General features: G+C 45.1%; 1 protein-coding gene across 45 annotated transcripts in view; it reads right to left on the reverse strand.

The window, feature by feature from the left end:
* Positions 1 to 27,784, reverse strand: part of PTPRD (protein tyrosine phosphatase receptor type D) — a 995,611-nt gene that overhangs the window by 435,831 nt on the left and 531,996 nt on the right. The window lies entirely within an intron of this gene.

Raw genomic sequence — 27,784 nt, forward strand, 5'->3', positions numbered from 1 at the left:
TTTGGGGGGCCATGCACTCCGAGAAGAAACTGTCACTTCGGATGAACCATGCCATGGATTCATCAGTGGGAGAAAGCATGCCAGTGCTCCAAGAAAGATTTAAGGGAAGTTCCATCGTGTGGGATGAAAGTCTATTATTGACAGAGTAATGGAAGCTGCTTTCTAGGTACCATGTGAAATGACAGGGCGAATTCAATGTCTCCAGCTAAATGGTAGAGGCTAGAATTGTCACACGAGCACATTGGACATCTTCCAAGGAGGAAGACGCACCAACATTCAAGTCTAGTTTGGATTCAGTAAGTCAAAACAACAGTTAGCATGCGCCGCCTTGATCTCACAGAATTTGTATATGCCTTCTGGGCAAAGGCTTCGTTGTCTCCATCTCTTATGTACAGTAAGTATGCCATAAGCTATCTTTACAGAGCCTACTGTGTGCATGACACCACACAGTGCCTTAGTGACATCAGGTACAAAGGTGAAGTAAAGTCCTTCTTTGATGAGCTTCCAGATTAGTAGAGAAAATAGAACTGGCGTGCTGTGGTAATCAGCGCAAGGAGAGAACGCCAGGCCAGACTCTAACATTTAGGCTCAGAAACAGCATGGCGGACAAGAGGCGTGTTCTCAAACTGAGTGCCGAAGTCTAAGGACATAGGCGCATGGCCTTTGAGGCCTTGGGGGAGGAGACAGGATGGCAGTGGGGAAGGCACTTCGGAAAAGTTGCCTGGTTTGGCTGGAGCAGGGCTTCCCACATGTCAGCATACCTGAAGCACCTGGGATAGTTAAACCAGACAACCGGGCATCACCTCTGATGTCTGGGGTTCAATACGGCTATGGTGACGTCTCTGTTGGTACAGTTTACTCAGCTGCTAATCACAGGTGGGTGGTTTGAATCTACCCAGAGTCCCCTCTCTGATAAGAGGTCTGGTGACCGACTTCCAAAAAATCACCCACTGGGATCCCTACGGAGTACAGCGCTATTCTGACACACACATGTGGTCTCCATGCGGAAGAATGGGCCCAAGACTAACTACTATGTGACGGGGGGCGTCACTGGTGGCCTAATGAGTTAAGCATGTGGCTGCGAACCACAAAGTCAGCAGTCCAAAACCACCAGCCACTCCATAGGAGAAAGATGAGGCTTTCTCCTTCCATCAAGAGATTTTGTACAGTCACAAAAATTCACAGTCACAAAATTTCACACTTCTACTCTGTCCTGTTGGATCTGTATGAGTCAAAATTGAATCAATGGCAGTGAACTTGAGGGATTTGATTTGTTTGTTTTAATATGGGATGGTGTGGTTTGGGTCGGGCCCAATATTTTATATGTCTAACAGTTTTTGAAGGCTGCTAATGCTGCAGGTCCAGGAGCTACACTGGGAGAGCCAATGGATTGAGAGTGACTGACCCACTAAGAAACCAGAAGAAGGTGAGGCAAAGAAAATGGTTCAACCTTCTAATAGCAAACAGGTCCCACAGACCCTTCTGTGGAAATCTAAGCCCACCAGCCAGCCTGCACTCGGCAAACCACATAGCACTGTTTCAATGCTTTGGGGCAGAGGAATAACATGGCGCCAGATTTGGGCAGATGCACAGGCAATGGATGGCATGCAGGCTGATGGAAAGACTACTGTGAGGCCACGCCAAGTTTGTGGGGAGAAGCTACCCCGGACTTGAAGGAGTGGCGGTGCTCTTGTGGGGACAGTTTCGGGAAAAAAAAGCCATGAGGAACAGACCCCAAGGGATTTGAAGAATGACTCTTCGGGTGATAATTCTTCCTGCAAAGTCTTGAATAATTCTAGAGCAGCATCTTACAGAGAGTGAGCTCAGATGACTAATAATAGTACTACTAATAACAGTAATAATGACATGCGGAGTGCTGCCACTTCCTTGATCACTGAAAAAAACAGATTATCAGAATTCCTTCACAAAATGAATCCGAGCACCTTCCCCATCCCGACACTGCTATATTTGAACGCTGCATGCACAATTCTTCACAGGAAATACCAGAGAGACCCAGAAATAGTCTCATCCACTAGAATAACTTGTACTTTAAAGGAAGGGTAATGCAGATGCTGTAGTGTGACTTCTCTGAAAATGAGGCGGAACATAGAATAAAAACAAGAACGATATTATCTTTTCCAGTATTCCGCATGAGTGGCTCGCATGCCGGAAAGATGAAATGAAAAGGAAGGCAGAAAATCACTCTAATTACCATGATGTGAGGTAGCGCTTGCGTCTGTGTCTGTATCTTTTGAGCAGACTTGTGGGGGTCTCGAAGGAGCAGTGGAACACTGGAGTTCTCAGCACTCACCGGCTATTGCTATCCCTTGCCAACTGGCACACACCTGATCAGGCAGTCCACCAATACCAAATGGGGACCATCTCCAATCTTCACAGCTGAAGTGCTAAAGGAACCGGTGGGTCCCCGCTCCTCCCCTGGAGCCTCACTCTCATCTTGCTGCCATCATTTCAAATGACAGCAATGTCCAAGACCATCAGTCCTGTCTGACTGTGCAAACGTATCAGAGCTAACTGCTACGTGATGAGTCTGTGGGACCACGGCAATGGGGAAGTATGAGATGCTCCCTCAGGGAAAAGGTGGGCTGGTGAGTTTCCTCCTCCTTGACCGAAGTGGGAATAGATGCCAAATTCTTCCCAATGAACCTACAAATATCCCTTGCGGGACCAGTGCTGGGACCTAGCACTCTGGCAATGCAAGCAGATCCTTAACATTTGAAGAAATGTCTACTGAAATGGACCGTGTCTCCCTGACCAAGCTCTAAGAGATCAGAGATGTGAGGATAAAACCTGCTCTAGGTGTTCTTCCCAGCACCCCCCACTCGCAACCCACTCGAGCGTTGTCTTTGTTGACATGGGTCCAGGGCCCAAGGGAAATGCTGGCTTGAACATGAGTGCAGTGGGATTGAAATGTTGGGGGAGGAGGGACAGAAATGGATTTCGAAGGAAACACATCAAGTGAGAACACTCTGAGGATGAACCTGTCTTACAAGCTGTTCCATTCGCTTCCACGGGAAGGGGCGCCAAGCCCTTGGTGCAGAAAAGAGACAGCAATGCTTAGATGTGAAGAGCACCACGCCAGGAAAATCCTAAGCCACTGCTATGGAGCCAATTCCAACTCAGAGATCCTTAAAAGGGTTTCCGAGGCTATAAACCTTCACGGGAGCAGACAACCTCCTCTTTCTGCTGCCGAGCAGCTGGTAGGTTTGAACTGCAACCCAAAGCAAAAGGCCACCAAGGGGACTCTCAGCATCTCTACACAGTCGAGAGCCAGTTGTTGTAGTCATCAGGTGCCATGTCGTCGGTTTGGACCCGGAGGGACCCCAAGCCCAACAGAAGGAAACATTACTGGGTCCGGAGCCAACCTCACAATTGTTCCCATGGCCGAGCCCATTGCTGCAGCCACTGTGTCAACATAATGTCCAATGGTCCTCCACCAAACCCTCCACCAAGGAGGGAACCGATCACAAGGATCTACATAAAACCCCCTAACTGGGGGATGGACAACAGAAAAGTGGGTGAAGGGAGACATCAGTCAGTGTAAGACATGAAAAAATAATAATAACTTATAAATTATCAAGGGTTTATGAGGGAGGAAGGGTGGGGGAGGGAGCGGGGAAATTGAGCTGATACCAAGGATTCCAGTAGAAAGAAAATGTTTTGAAAATGATGATGACAACAAATGTACAAATGGCTTGACACAATGGATGGATGGATTGTGATAAGAGTTGTACAAGCCCCCAATAAAATGATTTTTATAAAAAACCAAAACCCTCCACCAAATCCATTACCTCACTTTTAACTTATATTTAAGGACACCTGGGTGAAACTGAGCCATCCCCATGAGTTTACAACTCCAATAAACACACATGAAGCTTTCTGTTTCTTACTTTCTATGGCACAATACCTTATGAAATCTTTTTTCTCCCCCCCCCCCATTTCCAGTTGACCAGATTGTTACTCTTATATCAATGTCTGTGTAGTTAAAGAGCAAAGCACCGGTGGAAGTGATTCAACCCACACCTGTAAACCCAAAGGCTGGTGGTTTGATTTCATCAGCTGCTCCACCAGAGAAAGAAATGGGAGAAGACTTCCCAAAGATGTATAGCTTTGCGAGGCCCTATGGGAAGGTTGTACTCTGCATAATAGCATAGCTGTGTGTAGGAACGGACTCAAGGGCAGTGGGCTTTGGTTTGGTTAGGGAGCTCTTGGTTTGAAGAGTCAGATGAAAGGGTCATGTGATAGGATGGAACGTGGAACAATCGCACACTGTTGCCTCAATGCTGTAACAAAGCACCACCTTAAGGGATCACAGAAACTCATCACTTACCCAGCTACCTTTGCGACTCAAGAGTAATTCAGAAAGTTTACAGACAGATTCTGTTATCTTTTAATAGATCTTTTATCCATTTTTCCCAAGAACTTTTTGGAGCCCTCTAGTGCATATGCAAACTCAAAAGAATAAATATGCACACACAGGAGGATTGTGTTTTTCCTCCACCCTTCTGTAGACTATGTGAACACAAAAGAGGGAGCAAAGGCAACATGAGACTTCTGTTTTAAAAGAAATCTAAAGGGGACTTTAGAGCAGCAGTTCTCAACCTGTGGGTCGCAACCCCTTTGGGGGACAAAGGACCCTTTCACAGGGGTCGCCAAATCATAACAGTAGCAAAATTACAGTTATTAAATAGCAACGAAAATAACTCTAAGGTTGGGGGTCACCACAACATTAGGAACTGTATTTAAAGGGTCACAGCATTAGGAAGGTTGAGAACCACTGCTTTAGAGAAATGGCTGCTCATAGGATTTGTTACCCCCGCCAAAAAAAAAAAAAAAAGTGTAAAATAAGTCTGGAACATTTTGTCATCCATCTGAGGAAGCAAGGAAACTAACAAAGACCACAGGTGATAGCCACAAAGGGGTGGGGGTGAGGCACTGGGGAAGGGGCTCGTGCAATGAGCACAGGCAACATATACACACAGAAAGGCCGAAGGAAAGAGACCTCCCTCGGCCAAATACGGGGGGAATCACAGGAGCAAAAACAAGAAGAAGTACAACAAATGGAAGCACATCCTGACAAAATGAATGAATTCAAAAGTTTTAACAAAACCTTTAAAAATTGCACTGGTTATCCTGGGAGAAATCTAGAGGACTAAATTACTAATCTGCAAATAAGGAGAGGAACAGACAGAGTTCAGCATTAATACACACGTCCATTCTCAGGAGAGACCAGTCCCTGGAGACGACCATCATATTTGATGAAGCAGCCCAAAAAGGAAACTCTCAAGGAGGCAGACTGACACAGGGGCTGCGACAATGGGCTCAAAACGATGACGGTGAGACGGCAAAGGCCCGGACAGTGTTTCCTTCTGGGTCACCTTACAAACACACACTCAAACATACCACGCCTGTCTAGACAGACATACTACTTGTCATTTTTAACTAAATTCACTGTCATCTAGTCAATTCTGATTCATCATGATTCTATGGGATGGAGCAAAAGAGTCCCCTGGTATTCTGAGGCTCTAAATCTTTATGACAGCAGACAGCCTCGACTTTCTCTTGAAGAAAGACTGTTGGATTCAAACGGCCGACCTTGCAGTTAGTAGCACAATGCATAACCCACTACACTGCCAGGGTTCCCTGCTTTTTTAATTAGAAATTTGTTTTTAAAACTTCTGCTGTCCCCAGAAGAAAACCAAGCATCATTTAAGTTTTTCTCTAAACATTGTGCTTCCTTTTTATTTTACAATAAATCATTATTCTCAATTCTAGACAATTTAGAAGGTAAACTATTTAAATGATATTCAACATTGGAAGAAATCTATTCAAGTTATCTCTTGAGTTGGAAGGCTGCTGTGGAAAGGGTACATTTCAAAACTCTGAATTCGTTCAACCAGTGTCCCAAAACAACCAGGCCTTTATAAACCTAGTAGAACAAGCTTCCAGTAATTTAAGAGAAGGACCCATTTGGATAAAAGATACACTGCCAGGGAGTTCCGATTTGTGACACAGGATTGCCCCACCTGATGCTAAGAGGAATGGGACCCTTGCCAAGGTCCTGAGGATGGCTGGACCCTCCCACGTGCACACACTGTGTGTGTTGCTTGCTGGAGCCAAAGGCCATGAGGGCAGAAGGGAAATGAAGAAATTTCCATATTACAATAACCAATATTACATTGACCTTAAAAAAGACTCCACTTATGTTTAACATGCCGAAAAGGAGTCTCTTGGTGTGGTAGTTACATAATCTGGTGCCAGTTTGAGACGATTAAGAGTGAAGGGGTGGAGTTTAGCCTGTCAATCAGGTCAACACATTGATGACCTCATTTGGTGGCACAAAGGAGATAAATAGCTCACAGGAGGCCAGATACATTCACTTCCTGTGAGACATTCCTGTAGACAAACCACATGGAGCTAAGCTAGAGCCCTGGAACTGGAGGAGCCATGTGGAGACCCACGCCAGCGCTGAGATGCTTCCACACCACCAATAGATCCACAAAACTTTCCACCCACTGACCTGTGGTCTACCTGCGTTTGGAGTTATTGCATGGCTGTGTGAATCTAGAGAGGAAATTATGGACTAGTTTCGACATATGGGGAAGTATTGGACTTAGGGACTTGATCTGGAATTTATGGACTAGTATCAGACATATGGGGTAATATAGGACTTCAGGACTTGATCTGGACTGGGCTGGGATGTTTTCTTAATGTAAAATTGCTCTTTGATATAAAGTTCTCTCTTACGCACATGAGTGTCTATAAATATGTTTCTCTAATCAACCCGAGACTAACATACCTGTTGAGTACTTGGTGACACAAACAGTTAAGCACTCCAAAGAGGTTTCTACCCACCAAGATGCACCTCAACAGATGCCTGGTGGTGGTCTCCTGAAAGATCACAGTGTCGGAACCCCGGTTCTCTGTTAACACAAGATCCCCGCTGAATCAGAATCACTGGACAGGAACTAACCACCAGAACCATGAACAGAACAGCCACTAACTGTAAGTCTGGTCTTCCTATAGGAGGATTCACTGTCCAAATCACTGTCAACAGCATCTGCTTAGCTCAGCATCCAGTTAGCTTTTCAAAGACAAGGCAGTCCCCTGAATATGTTATCCTGGTTTAGATCAAGAATCTCTTGTCCCTTACTGACCAAGAAAACCTGCTACAATGACAGAAAAGTCCTTTATCTGGGACATCCAATAATTGAATACTTCACATGGCGTTAAGGCTACTGGGGAAGTATATTTCTCCTTTATTTAACTTTAAGTCAACTCAAGTAGCTACATGTTTCAACAGCCCTGAGCAACATACAGCCATATGCAAGTGCTGAGGTGTAACCAAAAGTGGTGGGCTAAGAATTCAGCATCCCTGTAGTCCTGGCCTTTCTAATAATCAGATGCTAAAAATGGAAGAAGAATACTGAAAGTACCATGGACTGCCCAAAAAACAAACGGATTTGTCTTAGAAGAAGTACAGCCAGAATGCTCATTAGAAACAAGGATGGCCAGACTTCATCTCATACACTTTAGATAAGTTATCAGGAGAGACAGTTCCTGGAGACAGACATTATGCTTGGTAGAGGACAAGGGTGAAAAAACAAAACAAACAGTAATGCCCTTGTTAAGAGATGGATAGACACAGTGACTATAACCATGGCTCCAACGTAACAATTGCGAGGACCAGGTGGTACTGCCTTCCTGTGTTGAGGGGTACCTAAAAACAACAACAATGCACAGTGAGAAAACCCACTCTGCCCTCAGATCACTCACTTTCCCACCGTTGTCCTTTATCCTGGCCCCCCTCGCAGCCCCTAAAAGGGTGCTTCACTTTGTTGTTGTTGTTGTTGTTGCTAATGACTTTCAAAGACTGTAAAGCGAAGATCAATAAGTGGCTAAGTATCTAACTGGAAAATGTCTAAAAGAAATAATGTTATGAAAAGTAAACTGGGTTACATATGGGCTTTCTTATTACAGCCACCGGAGCTGCATGACTTACAAATGAGAAGCGCTAATTGGATGGGACCCCCAGGCAACTAAACTGTGGCACATTCCACTGACTGGAAAGGCAGCCTTCCCCTGAATAGCTGTGTTAAATAGATGGTATGAACATTTTGTATAATTTGTTTTCATGAAATGGCCACGTTCAATTAATCCATACTAAGGAGGGCTACATTTCTAAAGTAAGGGACCCAGAGCCTCCAGGCCAGGTCTGAAAACACCAGCAAGCTAAGAAGGGGCAAGAGGAAAGGATGGACCAAGGACAGGAGCCTGGCAGAGCTCCTTCCCAGCTGGGGAAAGCAGATGTCAAGAGTTGATTTTAAAGTGAAACGTGACCCTCTTACATGTTATATTCTTTCACAAAAAGCACACCACAAAGCCCTACATTCCTCATTCCCTACAAATTTTGGATTAACCATGCTGTCTTGTTGTTAAGCTGGGGGACAACCAAGAGGGAATGTAGACACAATTGTATAGACGTACAAAATGAGCACTCCATCATCTCTCCTTTGGCTTCCAAATGACTCAACAGAAAGCTACCAAATGAGTCTAGAGAAGCACGGCGCATGTCGGTGGGAAAATCAGCGGCACCATAGCAACGTCTGACGAGTCAAAGAACACTTATCCATATTGATACCTTAAAAGACTCTGTGTTTCATTCAAACACACGTCAAGAAAAGCCAAGAGTTATGTATCTGAACTTTATCTTATTCTCATTTCAAAGTTCTATCAGTAGCATAGGTCTATCTACAGAGTTTCAAATAGCTTTGTATTTGTGGCGCACACACACAGATGTTTTGCTTTTCAGAAATGGCAAATCAGCATTGTTAATGGATCATGTGTGTCTGGACTGGGAGGTAGAAATGAAGTATCTGATGAAAAACTGATAGGGGGAGAGACACTCACATCGTCTTGTCTCTCTATATGCTTTTTCCCTTACAAACTGAATGAGACTCCTGAGCTGATTAAGAAGGAGAGCCTGTGGAAACGCATCGAATATCTTTTTTTTTTTTCCCTCGAATGTCTTTTAAGCGAATATGTGTCATCAATTCTATCTACGGTAGGTGTGTGGTGCTAAGAAGCCCTGGTGGCAGAGTTGGGTAAGCACTGAACTACTAATCAAGAGTCCGGGAGTTCAAAGCCACCTGCAGCTCCATGGGACAAAGATGAGACCATCTGCTGCCATAAAGATTTTCAACATGAGGAACTGTATGAAAGGGTCACGGCATTAGGAAGGGTAAGACCCACTGGAGTAGATCGTCCCTCAACTAGTGGACAATGAATGATGGGAACAGGGATAAATTCTGAGGAAGACTGAGAAGGCAGGCCAATGTTCTGCATAGCATTCTGCTTCCACCACTGCTCACCTATGCATGGCAAAGCCAGCTACCTTGGGGGGAGACAAAACAGTGATGCCAGCACACAGTTTCCAGAGAGTCCACATGACTAATGGCCGCTCCTCCATGTCCAAGTAGACCTGTGCTCCGGAGCCTTCTCAGAGGCTGGTTTCCCAGAACCAAGACCTCCAGGCTTCTCTTCTAAGGTGCCTCGGAGTCGTGGAGGACCTCCAACGTTCCCATTAGCAGCCAAGGGCATCAACCGCCTGCACCACTCAGGGCCTCCCAGTGGCAGTGGAAGTCGGGGTTCAGGCTGAAATGAACAACTGAAAGAGAAGGCCTCTCCCTGAACTGGCTAAGACACTATACAGGGTTGGTCCACATTGAGGCAGAAACCTTGGTTGGAGAGTTGCCATCTTGAATGGAGAAAGAATTCAGCAGGTGAGTCAAAATTTTCCTAAGGGTCAATCTTTAACTAAGCAACCCAATATCATGCACTTGGACCATGAGCATCTAAGACTGCAGGTCTGCTCAGAGGCAGCAATGATTAACTTGAAAGATGTTTTTTTTTAATTCTCACATGTTAGTAATTAAACTACTAACATGCAGACACATGTTTACACCACCATAAGGCATCCCCATCAAATCAGGTTTTATGAAGCTTACACCTACCCCCCTTTTATTAAAATGTTTGAGAGGACACTTAAATTAGGAGGTAAGAATGTGCTAGATGGAGACTCCTCAGAATGGAGCACCACAGCTGGATAGCTATCCAGGTGGAGAAACAGCAGCCGGAATGCACTTTGTTTTCACGTTGCTGGGGGCAACACAGCCATATCGAAAGAAGAAATGAAGACACACAAACAATGGTTATTTTTCAAAAGCAGTTGGCATTATAAAGTGATTTGATAATAAAGTACAAAAATTTCCCGCAGCAATAAAAGTGCCATGCATTCCCCATACCAAGATGTGTCAGTCAGGCTAGCAATGAAAACATATTTTTCCCACAGTCATTCTTTCAGAAAATATATTCTGAGACCTGGGGAAAAAAGGCTTTGTGAAATGCTGTCATTTTTATTATCCTTCTATAAAATACTCAAACAAAATATACAGTACAGCCATCAAGAAAGGAGTTAAACGCCATTAAAAAGCCTACTAGGCAAACCAGACGTAGTAACTTTCTCAATACCCAACTTCCTAGCTGCCAACTGTCATCAGAAATGAATGGGCCAAGGACTACGAGAAAAGGAAATGCCAAATAAAAGTATCAACCAAACAGCTCTGGAGGATTTAAGCATCATCAGGGTTTTTGAAGCACAGACATTGATTCCAAAGTAAAAGGGGGGCAGGTGCTCATAGGAGCAGGCTCAAACCTCAGGAGCAATAAGGAATTGGAGCTGGCAGGCAGGCAGAATCCTTGCCAACAATAAGAAAACCAAATGCAAACCACTGCCAGCCAGTTGATTCTGCCTCATAGTGACCCTAAAGGGCAGGGCAGAACTGCCCCTGTGAGTTTCCAATTTGTAACACTTAGAGAACAGCCACATCGTCTTTCTTCCCTGTCAACAGCAGAGAAAGGGGAAGAAAGGTCATGCCTGTACCATGGTCCAAGCCCCTGGGAGGTGCAAAATGGTCAGTTGTTCAGATGCTAACCAAAGAGTTGGAGGATTGCGTCCCCAAAAAGACTTATTGGAAGACAGGCCTGGAGAAGGACTTGTGAAAAATTAATGTTTTATAGCACCCTTCTCATCAGACTCTCAGAGGGTCCCCATGATTCAAAGAGTCTCTATGGTAACTGGTTACATGATTGGTTGGTGCGTGATCAATCCCCAAATTAAAATATCATTTTGTTAGGAATGCCCTTGTCTGTCAGATCTGCCCACTGAAGGCACTATCCCAGACTAAATGGACTGACGCTGCGCTTTATCATGCATTCTGTTTTCCACTGAAGATTCCATTGTTATGTGATTATATTCTCAAAAAACTATTTTTGAAAAGTCCCACTTTTGCCAAATGTCTTTGTTTCATCCCACGATGACTGTCACTAGAGTCTAGAAAACACACTACATAAAGCTTCATTGTCAAGTGGGGCACACTGGAGTAGGGCATGAATCCCATTCCTAAATATTATGCAGTTTAAAATATATTAGCATATGTACTTATAAATTTCACACATATCCTACACTACTAAATAAACCAAGGGCCAAAGACACAAAAGTCCACATGAGATGAAAAACAGGCAAGCACTTAAGTTCTAGAATGTTCTCCTATGCCATACAAATCTTCTGGGGCCCAAAGTTCAGTCCACAGTTTTGAATCCCCCCCCCCTCCTGTTATTTCATGTTACAATAGATAAAATTGAAGAGTTTTGACTGATTTGTTCACCAATCCCCATATGGGCTCAAACCCTTACTACATTTATCAGATTATAAAAGTTTTATGGGACTGCCGATGGCAGCATAATACAATACATACAGATGTGAAGACATTGTTTATTTGAGATTTTTAACTCAATGCCCCCATTTTATCATTGTAAACTCATGGAGGATGGTATGAATCAACTGTCTTTGTTTTAAAAGTGAATTCCTTCATTCTTTTATTTCATGAATATTTTTAAACATCACCGTGTGCCTGTTAGTGATAGACACAAGAGTCAAATAAAAATGAGGAAGAGGATAAGGCCCCTGATAGATTCTGGTGTAAGGAGACAAAAATGTGCGCAGTAAAAGAAGGGAACAAAGTTCACTGGGAAAGAATCTAAACTAGGAAAATGGACTGAAGTGAATTGTGGTATTGGGAAGAATGGCACGTGGCATAGGCTACAAAAAGAACAATCAAATCGATCGTAGAAGAAACACAGTTAGAATGCTCCTTGGAAGTGAGAATGGCGAGGCTGGGGATAGGGCGACGGGGTAAACCAGTGCCTAGACCAGGGCATCACGTCGGGTGGTGTCAGTGTAAACAAGGACCTTTTCAACGATCTGGGTGGGAACCTGTCTTGTTGTTGGATGCCATCAAATCTCTTCCTGCTTCTGGGGACCTTATGTAGAACAGAAAAAGCACTACCCAGAGCCGTGGCATCCTCGCACTATTTGTCAGCTTTGAGCTCATTGTCACAGCCACTGGGTCAATCCATCCCACTGAGGACGTTCCTTTGTTTCAGTGCCCTTTCGCTTCACCAAGCACAATGTCCTTTTCCAAGGACTTGTCTCTCCTGAAAAAATACCCAGAGTATGCGAGAGAAGGTCTCTTTATTCTCACTTTTAAGGAGCATGCTGGCTGTACAAGTATTTCTTTCAAGACCAATTTGTTTGTTCGTCTGACAGCCCATCGTGCTTTCAATATTCTTCACCAACGCCATCACTCAAATGCAGCAATGCTTCCAGGGCCTTCCTTATTCCCTGTCCAACTTTCACACACAGAAGAGGCAAATAACACACTGTGGCTCGGGTCCAGCGCACTTTAGTCTTCAGAGTGGCATCCTTGCTCGTCAACTTCCATCTTTACTCCATTTCTCATGATTGTCTACTGGCCTCACTGTGAGTATCTGGTTTTTCTTTGCATTGAGTTATCATCTATACTGATGGCCATAGTCTTTGTTTGGTTTTTTTTTTTTTGGTTCTTTGGTTTTGGTATTTTTCTTTCTTTTTTTAAAAAAAAACATTTTATTAGGGGCTCATACAACTGTTATCGCAATCCATACACACATCAATTGTGTAAAGCGCATTTGTACTTCATTCTCAAAACATTTTCTCTCCACTTAAACCCTCGGCATTAGGTCCTCATTTTTCCCCTCCCTCCCCGCTCCCCCCTCCCTCATGAGTCCTTGATAGTTTATAAATTGGTATTTTGTCATATCTTGCCCTGTCCGACGTCCCATCACCGAGAATGCTCATGTATTTCAACAAACAAGGTGTGTCATCTGCCTATCTCGGGGTGTTCATAAGCCTTGCTCCAACTCTGATGCCATGTTCTTCACAGGGGTAATAAGCCCAGTGATGAGTTGATCTGAGAAAAGAGCTTCCCAGATTATAGTGCAGAGGGTCAGAACAGCCAACTCCAAAAAGAGTTGGCAGAGGAAGGGTGAGAAAATAGGTTGGCCAACAAATGCACAGGGCCTGTGGGTCACAGTGGCAAGAGCACGCTTCATTTCCATTTGAAGTTCAATGAGAAGACAATGAAAGATGTTGTGCTGTGGAGTATTGTAGTCCAATTTATATTCCAGAGACTTCTCCACGGCTGTGCACCAAGGGTTTTAGCCAGGGTTTAGATCACAGTTTTGCCCTCCCACCAAATCTGTGGCCACCCCAACTCACTGAGTGGGCACAGCCAGAGAGTGCTCTGCTGTAGAACCTGAAGACCCTGTAGAAGAGTCCCCCTATTCACCTGTCCGTGGTGCTACGGCGGGCCAAGGGTAACAAGAGAGAGAGGACAGCACAGGCCCGAGCTGTCCTTCTGCTGCTGCACAGGCCCCGCCTGTGTCACTGCGCCACGCGACGGCCCTGCAGAGACATTGCACTTTTACCCACTGAAGCTTGGTGGGCACCTGAGGGAAGCCTGTCTATTTGTACCATTTTTTCGCCAAGAGCACGTACTCCTTTCGGGTCCCTTTGTCAAGTTGATCCTTCTCACGGTTCAGAGGCTTTCACAGAGATACTGCAAACTTCACAGGCGACAGACAGGGTGGTGTCAACATAGCTTGTGCAAACCAAAAACGCCCTGCCATCGAGTCAGTTCTGACTGGAAAGCGAAGGCATTCACCTGATGTGCTCGCCCCGGCAGCGGTCTGAGAGGGAGCCCACGGAAGCCTGGGACACATGGTGGCTACGAGTCAGAACTGGTTTGATGGCCGCTACAAACAACTAGGAGAACGAGGAGGCTTTCTCCTCCTGTCAAGGGGTGCAGTCTTGGAAACCCACAGGAGCGGGTTGGCCCTGTCCTAAGGGTTCACTCTGGGCTGGAATCGGCTTGATCCCAGTGCTTGGCCCAAAGCACTTGGTCCTTCCCAGTTCTGTCAGGAAGAAAGCCTGGCTTCCCAATGCTGCAGCTGGATTCTCTCTTATCCCCTAGCAACCTGCCCTAGCAACCCACAAGCATCTTCTGCCTCACCCTGCTCTCGTGGAGAGACGTGTACCACACTTGAGCATTTGGGTTTGTCAAGGAAAAATAAAGTACCTGGCATTAGTTCTCATTTGCATTCCTGAAAAGTAGGAGAGGGGGGAAAAAGCGACAACACAAAACTCCTTTCATGTACAAAGAAACGGTGGACGCAACAGAGCTCTGTGGTGACACTTTCAAATCTCTGATTCTGGGAAAGCTTTCTATCCATAAATTAAACCAACCCAAAAAAAGGTTCTCTGAGGTTCGGTACATCAAAGAATTTTTGTGCCCCTTTCAGACCCCCTGACGTGAGCAGTGATGCCAACAGCCAACAGTGTGCTGCCGGGAATATAGACTTCTCCAAACCCAGAGTTGGTCATGATGTCAAAGACCGTTCATTCTTTAAGACTTAGAAGCGAGGTCCAACTGTGTCATTGCTGCCAGCTTCCCAAATTAGCTTTTCTGTCTTACAGTGTTTTTACAAACCACCTCTTAGTCTTCAGGATCCCTGCCATGATTGAAGCAAGGCAGTCAGGAGACACGTGAAATGAATTCACTATTTACTTATGATTTTTGTTAACTACCTAAATAGGTTTGACACTGCCAGACAGAACTTTCTGTTTCACCAACAGGCCGTCTCCGGCTGAAAACGGAGTTCTGATCCGAAGTGTCTTCAAGCCAAATCTGTGTGGACCTGGGAAAAGTTGGGTACTGCTGATCTCTAATGTCCGCTAGCCCAATGTTCCTCTTTGTATGTAGTACACTGTGTACCTTTCTATTAAAAGAGAAAAATAAAGAAAGATTTCCAGGTACATCAATGCATCTTTAACATAGTAATAACTAAAGGATGTAGTTTGAATCTAGCTTTTATAATCTGGGGACTGCCTGTATTAGTCTGTTACAAACAGAAGGAGTATGGAGACAAATAAATAACAGAATTAAAAAAATGCCACCTTTCTCTGCATCTCAAGAGGCTCAATCTACAATCCTTTTCTGGCCTTGCCACTGGCCCTGATCAACAGGACAGGGGAGAAGTAAAAAAGTAAACCTTTTTAATGTTGAGCCAGTCTCAATTAGTCTAAGAAACGTCAGGAAGGATCTTGGCCTGTGTTATTCTTTGCTGTCGTGGGAACCTCAGTCCCCACCACCAGGTAGGCTAAGCCGGGTGGGAAATGACAGACCACGTGAAGCAGGAAGAGCTGCCCACCCGAGTCTCGGAGACCAGCCCTTGCTCCAAACCGCAACACGGTCCACAGGCTCAGAAGCAAGTCCAGTCAAGACCATCCTGGCCTAGATCAGTCAAAACATCCAGCTGAGCCAAAAGATTCCTGATATAAATAAACGGATGTTAGGTTCTGTTGAAGAGTAGCACAGTGGGTAACATGCTTAGCTGGTAACTAAAAGGCTAGCAGTTCGAACCTACCAACCACTTCTTGAGAGAGAGAGATCACAGTTGGCTTCACACAATGACAGCCTTGCAGAAAGAAACTCTGAGGCAGAGCTCTGCTCTGGCAGAGTTGCTGAGTTGGAATCAGCTTAACAGCCATGACTTTCACTAGGCTAAAGAGTCCGAGTGGCAAATTGGTTAACTATTTGACTGCTAGCTGAAAGGTCAGGGGTTCTTACCCACTTTGTTCCTGTAACAATCAGAGCTTAGGAAATCCTATGGGGGCAGTTATGCTTTGTCTTCAGGAGTCTCTATTTGCTGGAATTTTAAATGGCAACATGAACAACTGCTTGTGGGTTGCTTGGTTATACAGAAAAAGGTAATGGCACCATAGAGTTAAATATCTATCTTATTCACTCTTAATCAGAGATAAAAATGTATGTTTGCCGCTTCTGTTGGTCTTTTCATTAGGATTGCTAAGCTTTGAGAGTTCTGGTAGGAGATCAACTTCTATAGCTAACAAGTGAATTAATGGTCTGCTGTCTACAGCAATCTATTAATCCTACCACTGTCACTAGCAAGAGCTGTGCTCTTGGCCAATTTAGACAAACCAGTAAGACAGAGCTATTTGTGCCTCTTGACCTCTCCTTCCTATTATCTTTTCTGACATAGCTCAGAGAACAAAAAAAAAAGGGCGGGGGGCGGGGGGGTGTTCTAAGATGGCTTTAACCATTGGGTGAAGCTATGTTGCATGACATTCCTTCCAGGGGATAGAACTGAAATGACATATGTGTCTGAAATCTAAACTGACTTCATTTCATTGTCATTTCAGAGCAGTGACAGCTAGTCCCGAGATGCAGCTTTCCTCAATGGCTCCTGCCCAGGGACAAATCCCACCATTCAAGTTGGATTGATCATCTGAAAGCAGGGAAATAGCCACACGGGTTTTGTAAAGAAATGACATTTCCAACAATTAACATGTACTCCTCAGGGACAATCCTTGGCAGCATGCAGTCTGTACTTAGATAGAAGCCAGTTCATTTGACTGATTAGCCCCCCATCCACAACAAAGACAAAAGAAGAAGCTACCATGGAATGGATTCCTAGTCCCTGTGATCCATGGTTCTCATTAGAACGGCGCTCCACAGGCTTTCCAATGAGCGGTCTTTCAGGAAAAGATCACAAGCCTGTCTTAGTTTTTTAGTGCTGCTGTAACAGACAAACTCACACAGGTGGCATTCAAAAACAGACTTTTCTTTCACAGTTTACTCTCGCTCAGGCTCAATCTCACTCTTTGTGTGTGTGTGTGTGTGTGTGTGTGTGTGTGTGTGTGTGTGTGTGTGTGTTGGCTTTAGAAGAAGGTTCTAATCTCGGAGTCTTTGTTAAATCTGAGGTTTGTTAATCTGAGTTTTGGTAAATCTTCGTGTGGCTCTATCATTTCACTTCCTCCAGCTCTGCTTGATGGTCTCATCAGAAGATGGTGGGAACTACCTAGGAAATAAAAGCTTCCTGTGATCTCCTTCTACCCATAACTGAGGGATGGGAGGAAAGTGGCTACTAAACAGAGTGCATTGGCAAGATGAGCACTGAAGATCAAAGGGATGGACCTGACTTCAATAGGTAAAACCTTGTCGGTTGATCCCTCCTCTGATGTACTCTGGATCTGATTTGATCTTCAACACTTTCTGTATTTTTATTTATTCATATTAGGGTTTATCTCAGAGGTGTTATACCATTGGGGGGGGCACCCTCTCCAAGTTGTGTTATGCATCTTTCTGTCTTTCGGTATATGAAACCCATACAAGGACAGCAAGTAAAGTGAGGTGGGGGTGCACAGCGTGGGTGGGGGTATAAAAGGAGCCTGGGAAGAGAATGAACATTTCCAAACTGTGTTAGCAATTGCACAATACTGCTTGATGTGATTGAACTATGAAATGATATATGTATTAACTCCTAATTAATAATACATTAAAATATATTTCAAAAGATGGGTTCAAGAACACCCTACATAAATCTTATGTACATAATCAAGATAACCCATCCCCCAATGGGATGCCATCCACAACCATATTGGGGGGCCACATTCAATCCATCACTGCCTTTCCTTCGGAAGGACCCCGGCGATGGATTCCAGGCTCCATCTGGGGTTAGCAGCAAGCACACTAACCTCTCATACCACCCAGGCACTCCCGAGCAGTTACTCGACATGAGTGAAAAGTGAGGAGACATGGTGACTACTAGAGTAAACATGTGACGTTTGCCGAATCCAAACTCAACATATCAACAAAATGCATGCACTATTTACAACAGCATCGGAAACATAAAAATCTCACAGGAGCGGGCAACATCGCTACACCTCTAATTACCTCTAACACCAGGAAGAAAGCAAGAAGATTTGAATAAATGAAAAATTGGCCTATTCATAGTTTAGAAGACACATCATTGTAAAAATTTCAGTATTTCCCAAATGGATTTATGGGGCAGGAGAAGAAGCTTTCTACTCCCATAAAGAGTTACAGTCTCAGAAACCCACGGGGCAGTTCAGCCTTGTCCTCTAGGGTTGCATGAGTTGAACTCACTGGCTGAGCTTGGTTTTGGGTTTTTTAGAACTTAAGGGATTCACATTAAGCCAATATATAAATAAATTTGAGCATGCATCTTCCTTATAGTGATTTAAACAAAAATTATACTGGAATCTATAAAGGAATGCAGAAACTCAAGAATGACAAAGTTCATCTTCATACAGTGAAGCATTTTCAGAACTGAAAATCAAGACTCATTATAAAGCTACAGCAATTAAGACCGTGAAGTATTGGCACACGGACTAACAGAATAATAAATCTAGCAGCAAACCCACCTACATGCAGACAGCAGTTTTTAAACAGATGTGCCACTCTAATGTAGTAGAGAAGATAAATGGTATTTGGTCAAGTAGGTGTCCATAGGAATCAAATATAACTTCACCCTATACCACACATCACACACGAAATCCATTCCACACGGCTGAGAGCCCGAAATGTGAGGGGGAGTGCAAGAGAGCGTCTGGGAAAATATAAAAAATGGAAACGCTCTTTGTGACTTTGAGATAGGGAAAGATTTCTAACAGAAAACAAAGTAATGATAATAACGTTGGAATCCATGAAAAATGTAAGTATCTTGTGAATCCAAAGGTAGCATTAGGAAAAACAACACGAGGCGTGTGGAAGACCACAGTTGCCATACACAGAACCCGCCATAGACCTGGTTTTCAAAATTGTATTGTCTGTCTCTGACTGATTTCCAAGAGAACAAGACTGAGAACTCCAACAGGGGACTTTACAACAGGAAGCCTCCACAGGGCCACACAATCTAGGAAAAATGGGTCCAAAGTATTAAGGGCCGGGGAAATGAAAATCAGTAACATCATGAGAAACCCGACACACACTGCCCATAAATAACGTTGGAAACCTGACACTACTTCCCACTGGCAAGGTTGGAGGACACCGAGAATACTCACATAGGATGATGAGACGACACAATGGTTAAAGCGTTTAGCATAAACTTCCTGCCAACATCAAGTAAAGCAAAATATGTACCCGTGAGTTGGACATTTTATATACATTAGAAGATCGACAAGGGTCCCAGTGATGCAGCGGTTAAATGCTTGGTTGTTGACTGAAGAGTCAGCAGTTCAAACCCACCAGCCTATGGGAGAACAAACCTGGCAATCGGTTCCCTTAAGGAGGACAGGGCCTCTTTGAATAGGGCCCTTCCACTCTGTCCTACAGGGCTACCTTGATCCAGAATGGACATGACGGCACACAGTACTTAACAGCCTCCACGTGTTGACGTGACAAGATGTTCATAGAGCCAGCTGAAATCAGCTTCAGGCAGGCCGACTTTATCCGATAGGGCAGCAAAGCCTCCAACCATCAGCAACGAATACTAGGAGTCGAGCTGGGGTTAGTCTCTCCCTGACCGTGGTTTTGAACTCAAATGTCTTAGAGGAAGAAGGTTAGGGTGCTGCTGGCAGGAACAGGCTCTCTTCTGGATCTTACTGAAATAAACCCAAACCAACCCACTGCTGTCCGCTGATTCTGCCTCGCGGCACCCTGCAGGAGAGGGGACCCTGCCCAGACAGAGTGCTCATTGTGATAAAAGCAGACTGCTCTCTCTTTTCCCTGCAGAGAGCCCAGCGGGTTCAAACGGCCCGTCTTTCTGTTGGCAGCCGAGGGCTTTACCCACTGCACCACACCACCAAGACTGACTAGGGAATCAAGAGGAGACCCAGTGGTGTAGTGGTTATCCGTTGGGCTGCGATACAGGTCCACATGGTTGGCAGTTCAAAACCACCAGCAGCTCCTCGGGAGAAAGAATGGACTTTCTACTCCCTTACCCAGTTAAGAGTCTCAGAAACCCACAGGGGGCGCTGTGAGTCAGCGCTGACTCAACAGCAGTAAGTCTGGTTTGGTTTTGAGAGGTGGTTAGATGACAGAATGCTGCATCCTAAGAAAAACGCATTCAAATCCCACCACTGACGTGACAACATAATCTCCATTTCTACTGTATGACAGTACAGTCTGGTTTGCATGGGATCACTGTCTACGTAGAATACATGACATCCACAGTAGACTTAGAAATTCCTGATCCGGTGGAAGCAGCCCGGAGGCTGGGCTGAGCGCGTCCCACCCTCCCATGTGTCATGATCTTATTTCAAGAAGGCTCTGGAGACAACTGATGACATGTCTGTGCTTGCTTTGACTTCCATCTGTGAGACAGGAAATAATGGCTGCCTCCTCGCCCTCCCTCCCTCCCTCCCTCCCTCATCAAACTCAACAAGCAACACCAGGCAGGAAGGACACAGAGGGGCCAGACTTGGATTCATTCTCATGAAAGGCAAAACACAATGTAACCAGCCTTTCTCAATGAGGGTTCCATGGGATCATTAAGCACCACTAATTAGAAAGAACTGTGGTCTGGAGAAGACAATTGAAAGTAGCCGGGACTGCTAAAAGGACAAGCTGATCCGTTTTGGAAGAAGAAAGACCAGAGTGCTCCTTGGAGGCAAGAATGACAAGACTTAGTCTGACCTACTTTGAACATGTTGTCAGGAGAGACCGTCCCTAGAGAAGGACATCATGTTTGGTAAAGTGGAGGGGCAGCAAAAAGAGAAAGGTCTTTGGAAAGATGTATTGACATAGAGGTTTAGGCATCCATGGGGTCCAGACACAGAAATGATCCATTTGGAGTCTGGCACACGCAGGACTGGGCAGCATTTCATTCTGTTGTGCACAGGTCCGCCAGGGGTTGGAGCTGGTGTCTATGGCCCCTAACAACAACAACAGAGGAGCAACTCTTCACTCCCTCAAAGATAGTGCCAAATGCATACTATTGGAGACGCTCAGAGGGGAAAGTACTGTAATTCATTCAGCAAGAGATGCCTTTGGACTTCGGGGCTGAGTTTTCCCAGGGAATTCAGTTTGGGAAGTACTGACACAATCTGTCACCTACAAAGGAGACAGGCTGGTATGGGACGGAAGTTGGCTGCAGAGGGGAGGCTACGTGTTCCGGAGCCACAGATGCCTCATCTCAGTGCGTTCTAGGAGAATATGAAAGTACCTGGAATAAGGCTAGAACGAACGGTCCATAAATCTCCAGATGTCACGGCGAAGTATCAAAGAAGAGGGCAAAAGAATAAACACCGCGACACCCAGTGCCGCTTAGAAACTGCTATTGGAAAGGGATTTCTGATTTAATATCTAATGTGTGTGGAGCTCCTTTAAAATTCTACACAGCGAGCTTCTTCGGCAAAGCAAACATTCTTTTCCTCTGTGTGGAGAGACTCGCCCAAACCCGCCTTCCTGCCACCTGATGCCGCTGCCAGGTAGAGCCTCTATGTCCAGCCAGTGAAGTTACAGATCAAGCCAAGGTGTCCCTCCCATCACTAGGGTCTCTCACAACGGAGCACCTGGGCCACATGCTTGGCTAACACTCAGCGGCTAGCCACAGGTTGGCTGATTTCCAGAGGAGACCTGGCAGACACATAGTGTGATCTGCTTCCCCAAGAGCCCAAAACAAAAAGACAGTGCTGTCAAGGGCATTCTAACTCCTAACAACCTTTCAGGACCAAGTAGAATGGTTCTATCTCCTTCCCAAGACTGTTTATCTTTCCTAAAGGCAGACTGCCACACCTCTCTACAAAGTGCACCTCTTCAATGAGTAGCTGAGCACTGTCACTACCGTGCCACCAGGGCTCATCAAGCTCACAGCCATTTAAACCCCTATGGAGCAGAGCTAGGAGCCCCGGTGGCAGAGTGGGTTACACATGGGCTGCTCACCACGGGGTTAGCAGTTCAAAATCACCAGCCACTCTATGGAAGAATGACAAAGCTTTTGACACGGAACTCATAGGGACAGGTGTGCCCTGTCCTGCAGGGTCTATGTGAGTCAGGATTGATTCCACGGCAGGGAGTTGCTTTTGTTTTTTGTAGATCTACTCTTTGCACATGCGGTCATCCTGAGTGAGATCAAGTGCAGGGTCACTGACAAGTGCTCTCGTGAAGGCCCCTCGAGTTCGAGCTGATCCCCCGCGCAGACGAGAAGACCGAGGGTCAGATAGTAACCAGGTCTCCGGTGAAAGTTCCAATGCCACCTCCCAACCATGGCTGAAGAAATGCCATGTTCCCAAGAGAGCCACCGCCATCCCAAATGGGAACATAAGGTAAAAGGCTGGTTCGAAACTTACGAAGTAAAGGAAGTACGGTATAAAATTATTGCTGGTTTCCTTGTAAATTAGTTATTTGTATGGTTCTGAAATTGCAAAAGCTTAAAACTGCACTCCATTTTGCAGGGTAACCTGTAAAATCTAATAAATTGAAACCACATTACTATTTGGGTTAAAAAAAGTATCTGCATAAATATTTTTGGGATAAATATTTTCAAATACTTTCTACAAAGATTGTATAGTAAATGCTTCTCCCTGGGTTTTGTGTTAACACTGAAACTTCAAAAAGTGTTACAACTACAACTCATATGTGTAACTATAGATATATATTCTTATGGGATGCTTACATATTTAACTTTAGCTCTCACTTGTCAGGTGATTAATCAAGGCTAATTAATATGTATCCTTTGGAGGGAGCACAAGACATTGCTCTCTTTTTCAATTGTCTATTTAATTTCACCCCCAAACCCTAGCTAACATAGCAAGAACATATCTTCGTGACAGAGCCCTGATTGATATAACTGGTTATGTTCTGCACGTCTAACTGCAAGGTCAGCAGTTCAAACCCCTGTCATTCTGAAGGAACAGGATGGGGCTCTCTGCTCCCTTAAAGATTGGCCGCCTTGGAAACCACAGACTGAAGTTCGCTTCTGTCATGTCGGGTCACTATGAGTAGGAATGCACTCCAGGGCCAAGCGTTTCTGTTTTAAAAGAAAATGTGATCTTCCGATGAACCGTTCAGAAGCGGATCTGCTGTCCTCTACCCTCATTAAGACATGCGCTTCCTCACCACGCCCTTGTAAACTTGTCAGTGCCATCAAGAGGGTCCCGACTCACAGCGACCCTCCGGGACAGAGTAGAACTACCCACTTTGGGTTTCTGAGGCTCCGGAGCGTGGCAGGAGCAGCTGACCATGTGGAACGGCTGACCTTGCATTCACAGCCCGACAAGTAGCTCAGTACACCTGTAGCACAGCGGTTCTCAGCCTGGGGGTCGAACGACCCTTTCACAGGGGTGCCCGATTCATCACAGTAGCAAAATGACAGTGATGAAGTAGCAGCGGAAATACTTTTAGGGTTGGGGTCACCATCACATGAGGAACTGTATGAAAGGGTGGCGGCATGAGGGGGGTTGAGAACCACTGCTGTAGCAGCCAAGTGCACCATCTGTGTACTGTTCGTTCTGAAGAGAACGATGGTGAGACCATCATGGTGATGTACAGTCTTTTGGAGGTGGGGGCTGGCACTTGGAGAGATAACGAGAGAATGTGGTTTTGAGTGATACTGCTGGGTAGCCTTGGCTAAACCACTGCAGTTCCTTAACAATTAGCTTCTTCACCAGTATGTAAGACAAAGAAATAAAGGATCCCCATTAGAAATCAGGTGCAACAAACACATGGAACCGTCTACTTCATGTACTTCCTCCTCCCTGGTACATCAGAAACGCCCAACTACTGTCATGTGGGATGGGACTCACATACAAGCGGACAAAGGTGAACTGCTCCATCGCCGTGGGGTTCTCCAAGGCTATAAATCTGTAAAGGAACTGACCACCACATCGTTCTCTGGAGGAGCAGCTGGTGGGCATGAACCATGACCTTTAGCAGCTATTACTGAGCAGGGGCTTTTAAAGAAGGAAGGCTGAAGGAGAATGGACATGTTTTCATTTCAGTTTGGGTACAGAATGGTGAATACATTAAGTAGCAACAAACAGGGACGGGGGGTGCCCCTTTCCATGCCTGAAGGCCCCCTAGGAGGTTGGAGGAGAATCAGGTGAGCCTTAGCCAGCCATAAAGGTGACTGGGCATGCGTCAATTCAAGCCGAGCCAGGTGGGCAGTACACCTGGGAGGCCTAAAGTAGGCCCAGGTGGACTTAATTCAGCCAATGGGGTCAACCAATACCTTCGACAACTCTCCCAGAGAGAGGCCTCAATACCTTGACCTCAAGAACTTCCCCCATCTTCTTCTTCGCCTTCAGCTCCTGTCCTGTGCCCGCCCAGGTGGTCTCCCTGGCCTCAGGCCACCACGTGTGGGTGCACAGTCCCACGAGGCTGGTTCAATGACTGTAAAACCTGATACATCTTCTGTCCTTTATTAAAAAAAAAACAACCCGTGGATCACAAAGCAGGCTTCAGTGTGAATTCTTTCTCATGTAAAGTCAAGAACCGAGGTATTCCCCACCTGAAAAATCTAACAAATAAACCCTAGCCTGACAGAACAGTGAATCTGCCTTGGCAGAAGGACAGCCAGAAAGATCATTGAAAAGACTTCTGGTATACTTTGGAAATGTTATCAGAGAGACCAGTCTCTGGAGCAGAGCCTCATGCTTGCTAAAGTGGACTCTCTGGGGAAAGAGGAAGACACAATGACAGACTGTCTGCGATGTGCTCCAACGTTACAATTGTTAGAATGCTACCGGGCCGGGCAACAAACTGTCGTACGGAAGAGTCGCCAAGAACAGGAACCAACTGGATGGCACCTAACAATACCGATATTATTATAATTAAATCAATGTAATATGATAACTACAACCAATATTAAAAATACTACAGTCAAAATATATGACTTCTAGTTTATGGTAGTCAGATGATTTTATGTGAACTAGACACTCTTGGCTAGGGGTAGGGTCAAACCTGTCAATCAGGTCACAGCTTGGACCCTCCTCTTTCTCTCTGCTACTGACTGAGAGTTGCCAGAGCCCTGCCGAGTTCCCACAGACCTGCATCCACAGATCCTGCCCACCACCGGCCTGTGATCTTCCTGCATTCTCCATCATTGCAGGTGGCGGTGTGAGTGTGAACAGGGTCTTACAGGTTGAGTTGGATTGAACTGGGATGCTTTTTTGACATAAAGTTCCTTCTGATACACACATACTTGTCCCTGGATTTGTTTCTCTAGTCAATCTGACCTAAGGCAGAGTTCATGTGTGCATGGTTTTATTAAAACAAATACACATTTAAACATGTCTCTGATCAGTATGCAGGACTAAAGACAAGTTTAACCAGTAATACACTATTCTTAGGCTTCTAAAGGTGCCATTAAAATGGTAAACTAATTATTTTGAAGTCAAAGCTAATATCAAATTTTAAGCAAAACTCAAGTGGGCATATTTCCAAATCATGGAAGCTTTTCAACAAGTGTACAGGAATGCTGCCCCACAAAAAAACAACACCAAGAAGTTTTAGATGGATCAAGTGCTTTAATAAAGTCAGGAAGACCTCAAAGATGAGTCAAGAGAGTGAAGACTGCCAGCCTCAACAAACGAAGAAACTAATGAAACTGGAGGAAGAAGACCACCGAATTACCGGTGAAGGGATGGCTCCTGGAGCCAGGATCTCCTGTGGTTGGGGGCATGCTTTTCAGCGAGCATCTTGGCCTGAGAGCTTTCAATTTCAAGGACGCCAAACGTGTTGCACGCACAGCCGCTAGCTCAAAGAGCTGATCTTTCCATCTGTCTTTTGAGACAGACAGAAATCAATGAAGACAATGAGATGGATTATAACTGGGGACACCCCTTGGTTGTACTGATACAATCCATCCAACGCAGGGACTTCCAACAGGGATCTGCTTGGGTACGAACATTTGATGCATCTCAAAAGGTAACAGAAGGAGTTTCTTGAAACACCAAAGGGTTACCTCGATAAGATTTTTCTTAAAGGACCTAGCACGGTCATAGGGGCCTACTATGAAAATTTGTCTTAGTGAGAAAAAGGCAAGGAAATTTTTGCCAAGGATTCTTTTTCCATCATGACAATGCACCTGCTCATTCCTGCAGGGCAGTAAGGGCTGTCCTAGGAGAATTTCATTGGGAACCCTTATCCATCTACACCCACCCCCACCCCAAACATCCCTGACTTTGCCCCTTCACACTTTTTTTTGGTTACTTACAACTCAGGAGTCATTCATTCACTACCACCCAGTCAGCTCTCACTCTTGGCAGCCCCATGCACACAGAACTGCCTGCGTGGGTTCTCGAGGCTGCACATCGTTCTGGGAGTGGAAAGCCTCGTCCTCATGGGAGGCTTCCAGATGGCTGGTACTGATCTGGTGGTCACCACTCCAACATGTAACCCACTATGCCACAAAGGCTCTTTTCCTGAAACTCAGGGGACATTGAAAATGGACTCAATTTGAGTCCCCTTATGCTGCCAAAATTGCTATTTTGACGTAGGACGAATCAAAGAGCACAGAATTCTTCGTGGAAGGGTAAGAGGGAAAAATACTGCCTTTAGAAGTGTACAGATCTCCATGAAAGATCTACCAAGCATAATCTACCAAGAACAATAGCTCAACATGTTTTATGTGTTTAACCAATGTTTCTATTTTTTATAGCAATATTCTATTATCTTCACCCCCTTGTACATGTCTCCTTTAAATTAATTTTGGCTATGATGTGTGTGATTACACAATTTCGTGCCAACCTAATAAAAGAGTGAAGGGGTGGAGTTACACCTGGCAATCAGGTCACAGCCTGAAGATGTCTCCTTGTGGGCATGGCCTAATCATGAGGATTCCGGGAACTTCCTCTCTTCCTCCCTGCAGGTGGGCGACACTCTCTGTGCTTCACCTTTCTGTGGACAAGCCACATGGAGCCATGCCGATGGCAGCCAGAGCCCTGGAGGTATAACCACTGCCAATAGATCCACAGGACTTTCCACCCACTGGCCAGGAGCTTTCCTGCATTCAGCATTGATGTATGTGCTGTATGAGTGTAGAGAGGAATTAAGGGACTGGTATCAATGGGCTAACATCAGACTTAAGGACTTGATCTGGACTGGGCTGGGATGTTTTCTCAATATACAATTGCTTTTTGATAAAAAGTTCTTTCTTATACACATAAGAGTGTCTCTGAATTTATTTCTCTAGTCAACCCTGACTAACAGTGTGATAGCCCTTTATTGCTTTGCAATAAGCAATTTTAAGGTCACAACTGCATTACTCAGATTATTTTTTTATCTCATTATTATCCTTGTGAAAGACAGCTAATAATTTAAACACTCTCCCCTCCTACTCCTGGAGGTTCACCTTTGAGTCAAAGAAGAAACAGGCTCATAAAGTACACAATAGAGCCCATGAGAAATATGGCATAGTAAATAAGATAGGCTGGATGAACAATCTGGAGAAGAAAACAACAGGACAGACAGTTCCAGGGGGACATGGGAGTGGGGGAGGTGGGGGGAAAGGAAGTGGTGTTAACAAACTCAGGGACAAAGGAACAACAAGTGATCCAAATTGG

This window comes from Echinops telfairi, unplaced genomic scaffold (genome assembly GCF_000313985.2).
Source record: "Echinops telfairi isolate 266 unplaced genomic scaffold, ASM31398v2 ScPeMD7_25;HRSCAF=90, whole genome shotgun sequence".
Taxonomy (NCBI): Eukaryota; Metazoa; Chordata; class Mammalia; order Afrosoricida; family Tenrecidae; genus Echinops; species Echinops telfairi.